Raw genomic sequence first — 6,000 nt, 5'->3', positions numbered from 1 at the left:
TGATTGTTGCTTCCTCTTATATTCACATTTGGATGTGAGATTATGTTTGTGTGGTTTTCTTCTCTTTGTTTTGTTGTCAAGATGATTAGTTTCTTGCTTTTTCTAGGTGTAGCTTGCCTCCTTATGTTGGAAAGCTATACCAGACTCCTGTCAATAAGCACTTCTTGGTCTCATCAATAGTGTCTGTGTTTGGTGTCTGAAGATGGTATGGATCCCAAAGTGGGGCAATCTCTGGATGGCCTTTCATTCAATTTATGCTACACTCCTGGTTTCTGCATTTCCTTTTGACTGGAGGAATTCTTGATTAATATTTTTGAGGTGGGTATGTGGCCCCATTCCTCAACTGGGGGCTTTGCCTACCCACTAGATATGGCCTTACAGATTCTAGCTCCCCTTTGTTGGGTATTTCAGCTAAAGTCATCCCTATTGGGTCCTGAGAACCTCTTGGGACCCTGGTATCTGGGAATTTCTAGTGGCTACTCCCAGTTCCCCTCCTCAACTGCTACACACATACTTTCAAATTCGTGACCCTCTGAACTTCTCACCCATCTCCACCCACATCTGAACTGGTCCTCCTTTTCCTCCCCCTCCTCTCTCCCTCTAAGATCCCCCTCTCTCTCTACATCCCAGAGATTATTCTCTTCTGCCTACTGAGTAGTATACTAGTATCCACACTTTGCTGTGAACTTCTTTCATCTTGGGTTGCTCATGGTTTGTGAGTTTTATTGTGGGTACTCCAAGCTTCTTTTTGGCTAACATCCACCTATCAGGGAATACATACCATGTGTATTCTTTTGTTACTGGGTTACCTCACTCAGGATGTTATTTTCTAATACTTTCCATTTGCCTGCAAAATTCATGAAATCATTGTTTCTCATAGATGAGTGTACTGCATTGTGTAAATATACTGCATTGTCTGTATCCATTTCTATGTTGATGGATATCTGCATTTTCCCCAGCTTCTATCTATTATGAGTAAGTGTACTATGAACATATAATGGAGATGTGTCCTTGTTTATATGTTGGAGCATCTTTTGGGTATATTCCCAGGAGTGGTACAACTGCGTCCTCAGGTAGTACTGTCTCTAATTTTCTGAGGAACCACCAGATTGATTTCCAGAATGCTTGTATCAGCTTGCAATCTCACCAGCAATGGAGAGTGTTCCCTTTTCTCCACATCCTCACCAGCATCTGCTATCACCTGAGTTCTTGATTGTAACCATTCTGACTGGTATGAGGTAGAATCTCTGGGTTGTTTTGATTTGCATTTTGCTGATGACTAAGGATGTTAAACAATTCTTTAAGTACTTCGCAGGCATTTGAGATTCCTCCCTTGAGAATTTTTTGTTTAGCTCTGTACTCCATTTTTAATAAGATTATTTGGTTCTCTGTCTAACTTCTTGAGTTCTTTGTACATATTGGAAATTAGTCCTCAATCAGATACAGAGTTGGTAAAATCTTTCCTCAATCTGTGGATTGCAGTTTTGTCCTATTGAAAATGTCCTTCACCTTGCAGAAGCTTTTCAATTTTATGAGATTCCATTTGACAATTCTTGAGTTTAGAGCATAAACCATTGGTGTTCTATTAAAGAAATGTTCCCCTGCACCAATGTGTTCAAGGTTCTTTCTCACTTACTCTTCTATTATATGCTTTGTATGTGGTTTCATGTGGAGGTTCTTGATCCACTTAAACTTGATCTTTGTACAAGACAATAAGAATGGATCAATTTGCATTCTTCTACATGCTGACCTCTAGTTGAATCAGCACCGTTTGTTGAAAATGCTGTCCTTTTTCCACTGAATGGTTTTGCCTCCTTTGTCAAAGATCAAGTGAACATAGGTATGTGGGTTCATTTCTGAGTCTTAAACTTTACTCCATTAACATATCTTTCTGTCTCTGTACGAATACCATGCAGTTTTTTTTTTAAATCACTCTTGCTCTGTAGTATAGATTGAGGTCAGGGATGCCTATTTCCCCAAACTTCTTTTATTGTTGAGAATGTTTTTTGATATTCTGGGTATTTTTTTATTCCAGATAAATGGGAGAATTGCTCTTTCTTTCTCTGCAAAGAATAGAGTTGGATTTTTGATGGGAACTGCATTGAATCTGTAGATTGCTTTTGGTGAGATGGTCATTTTCACTATGTTGATCCTGCCAATCCATGAGCATGGGAGCTCTCTCCATCTTCTGAGGTCTTCAATTTCTTTCTTCAGAGACTTGAAGTTTTTGTCATACAGATCTTTCACTTGCTTGTTTAGAATCACACCAAGATATTTCATATTATTTGTGATTATTGTAAAGGGTGTCACTTCTGTAATTTCTTTCTCAGCCCATTTATTCTTTGAGTAGAAGAGAGCTACTGATTTGTTTTAGTTAATTTTGTATCAAAATTGGCTATTTGGGAAATGAAAATGGAGATATAACAACAGAAACTGAAGAAACTAAAATATGCTTTTTCAATTTTGCTGAAGTTGTTTATCACCTGTAGGAGTTCTCTGATGCATTTTTGGGTCACTTATGTATACTATCACATAATCTGCAAATAAAGATATCTTGACTTTCTCCTTCCCAATTTGTATTCCTTTGATATCCTTTTCTTGCCCAATTGCTCTGGCTAGAACTTCAAATACTATACAGATAGTACTTGATAGACTACAGATAAACTGAGAATGAGCAGCTTGGTCTTTTGCCTGATTTTAGTGGGATTGCTTCAAGTTTCTCTCCATTTAGTTTGATGTTGGCTATTGGCTTGTTGTGTATTGCTTTTATTATATTCAGGTATGGATGTTGGATTCCTATTCTCTCCAATAGTTTTAGCATTAAGGGGTGTTGTATTTTGTCGAAGGGCTTTTCAGCATCTAATCAGATGATCATGTGTTTTTCCCCTCTGAGTTTGTTTATATAGTGGATTGTGTTGATGGATTTCCATATATTGAACTTTCCCTACATCCCTTGGATGAATCCTACTTAATCATGGTGAATGATCACTGTGATGAGTTCTTGGATTTGTTTTCCAAGATTTTATTGGGTATTTTTGCATCAATATTCATTAGGGAAATTGACCTAAAGTTCTCTTTCTTTGTGGGGTCTTTGTGTGTTTTAGGTATCAGTGTAATTGTGGCTTTATAGTATGTATTAGGCAGTATTTCTTCTGTTTCAATATTATGAAACACTTTGAGAAGTATTGGTACTAGGTCTTATTCAAAGGTCTGATAGAATTCTGCACTAAAACCTTCTGGTCCTTTTTTGAGTTGGGGCACTTTTAATGTCTGCTTCTCTTTCCTTTGGGGTTTCTGGGATGGTTTAGATAGCTTATCTCAGTCTTATTTAACTTTGGTACTTGGTTTCTGTCTAGAAAATCATCCATTTATTTTAGATTTTTCAGTTTTGTTGAGTATATGCTTTTGTAGTAGAATCTTTTTTGTAGTAGTAATTTTTTTATATTTTCTTCAGTTCCAGTTGTTGTGTCTCCATTTTTGTTTCTGATTTTGTCAATTTGGATAGTGTTTCCATGCCCTCTGGTTAGTTTGTTTAAGGGTTTATCTATCGTGTTGAATTTATCAAAGAACCAGCTTCTAGTTTTTGTTTTCTAGTATAGTTCTTCTGGATTCTACTTGGTTGATTTCAGCCCCGAGTTTGACTATTTTCTGCATTCTATTCCTCTTGGGCGTATTTGCTTTTTTGTTCTAGAGCATTCAGGTGTGATGTAAATGTTGCTAGTGTATGATCTCTCCAATTTCTTTTTGGAGGCACTCAGAGATATGAGTTTTTCTCTTAGCACTGCTATTATGGTGTCCCATAAGTTTGGGTATGTTGTGCCTCCATTTTCACCAAATTCTAAAGACCCTTTAATTTATTTCTTTATTTCTACATTGAGTAAGTTATCATTGAGGAGATAGTTGATCAACTTGCATGTGTATGTTGGCTTTCTATTGCTTTTGTTTTTATTGTAGATCAGCCTTATTTCATAGAGTTCTGATAGAATACATAAGATTAAATCAATGTTCCTGTATTTGTTGAGGTTTGTTTTGTGTACAAATAAATGGTCGATTTTGGAGGTGGTACCATGTGGTGCTGAGAAGAAGGTGTATTCTTTTGTTTTAAAGCGAAATGTTCTGTAGATATCTATTAAATATATTTGGTCCATAACTTCTTTTAGTTTCCCTGTGTCTGTTTAGTTTTTGTTTCCATGATCTGTCCATTGGTGAGAATGGGGTGTTGAAATCTCCTACTATTGTTTTGTGAGGTTCAATGTGTGCTTTGAGCTTCAGTAATGTTTCTTTTACAAATGTGGGTGCCCTTGCATTTGGGGCATAGATAGTCAGAATTGAGAGTTCATCTTGATGGGTTTTTCCTTTGATAGGTATGTAGTGTTCTTCCCCATCTTTTTCGGTAACTTTTAGTCGAAAGTCTGTTTTATTGGATATTAGAATGTCTACTCCAACTTGTTTCTTGGGACCAATTGCTGGAAATATTTTCCTGCCTGCTACTTTTTCTGTATTTGTCACTGATGTGTGTTTCCTGTATGCAGCAAAATTCTGGTCCTGTTTACATATCTAGCCTACATATTTTTTGGGGGAATTGAGTCCATTGATATTGAGAAATATTAAGGACCAATGGTTATTCCTTCCTGTTATTTTTGTTGTTAGAAGTGCCATTATGTTTGTGTGTTTTTCTTCTTTTGGGTTTATTGTAAAAAGATTAATTTCTTGCTTTTTTGGATATAGTTTCCTTCCTTCTCTTGGACTTTCCTTATGATATCTTCTGGAGGGTAGATTAGTGTAAATATTGTTTAAATTTGCCTTTCTCTTGAAACACCTTCGTTTCTCCATTAATGGTAATTGAGAGTTTTGCTGGGTATAGTAATTTGGCCTACCATTTTTGTTTTCTTAGGGTTTTTCTGACATCTGCCCAAAATCTTCTGGCTTTTAGAGTCTCTGTTGAGAAATCTTGTATAATTCTGATAGGTTTGTCACATATGTTACTTGACCTTTTTCCCTTACAGCTTTCAAAATTCTTGCCTTGTTTTGTGAACTTGGTGTTTTAATGATTTTGTGATGGGATGAATATCTCTTCTAGTCCAATCTATTTGGAGTTCTGTAGGCTTCTTGTATGTTTATGGTCAATTTTTTCTTCAGGTTAGAGAAGTTTTCATCTATAATTTCATTGAAGAATTTTCTGGACTTTTGAGTTCAAAATCTTTACTCTTTTATAACTATTATTTTTAGGCTTGGTTTTTTCATTGTGTCCTTGATTTCTTGAAATTTTTTTGGCTTTTAACTATTTTTTCATTGGATTATTTTTTATTTACATTTCAAATGTTATTCCCTTTCCCAGTTTCCCGGACTTAAGTCCCCATTTTCACCCTCTTCCCTTCTTCAATAAGGGTGATCCCCTCCTCATCTACCCACCCTTCATGCCCCCCAACATTCCCCTACACCTCTGGTCCAACCTTGGCAAAACCAAGGACTTCTCCTTCCATTGGTGCCCAGCAAGGTCATCCTCTGCTACATATGCAGTTGGAGTCATAGGTCAGTCCATGTATAGTCTTTGGATAATGGTCTAGTCCCAGGGAGCTTAGGTTGGTCGGCATTCTGTTCTTATGGGGTTGCAAGCCCCTTCAGCTCTTTCAATTCTTTCTGTAATTCCTCCAACATGGGTCCCGTTCTCAGTTCGGTGGTTTGCTGTTAGCATTTGCCTGTATATTTGACATGCTCTGGCTATGTCTCTCAGGAGAGAGCTATATCTGGTTCCTGCCTGCATGCAATTCTTAGCTTCATTAATCTTATCTTGTCTTGGTGGCTGTATATGTGTGAGGCACATGTGGGGCTGGCTCTGAATGGCTGTGTCTTCAGTCTCTGCTCTAAACTTTGCCTCCCTATTCCTTCCTATAAATATTTTTGTTTCCCCTTTAAGAAGGAGTAAAGCATCTGTATTTTGGTCATCCTTTTTCTTGAGTTTCATGTGGTCTGTAGATTGCATCTTGGGTAATTTGAGCT

This window comes from Rattus norvegicus, chromosome 10, assembly GCF_021556685.1.
Source record: "Rattus norvegicus strain SHRSP/BbbUtx chromosome 10, alternate assembly SHRSP_T2T, whole genome shotgun sequence".
NCBI classification, from domain to species: Eukaryota; Metazoa; Chordata; class Mammalia; order Rodentia; family Muridae; genus Rattus; species Rattus norvegicus.
Note: the sequence above shows the minus strand (reverse complement) of the source record.